This window comes from Eurypyga helias, unplaced genomic scaffold (assembly GCF_000690775.1).
Source record: "Eurypyga helias isolate BGI_N326 unplaced genomic scaffold, ASM69077v1 scaffold34919, whole genome shotgun sequence".
NCBI lineage: Eukaryota > Metazoa > Chordata > Aves > Eurypygiformes > Eurypygidae > Eurypyga > Eurypyga helias.
The window spans coordinates 1827-2026 of record NW_010270682.1 but is presented as its reverse complement, the minus strand read 5'-3'; positions in this window follow the sequence as shown (position 1 = coordinate 2026).

Genomic DNA, 200 nt, shown 5'->3' with positions numbered 1-200 from the left:
CGTTGTGTGTGTGGGGTTTTTTTAAGGGGGGTGGGGTGGGTTAGAAGAGAGTCTGTGGTTTCCATGGAGATGAAGCTGAAAGTGCAGGAAATTTAAAGGCTTTGGGTCCTTGCAAAGCAGACAAACTGGTGCCAACGTGCGTGGCTGCTGTTGCTGCCGAGGAGGCTGCTTTGCGAACGGCGGGGGGGAGGGCGGGGGGG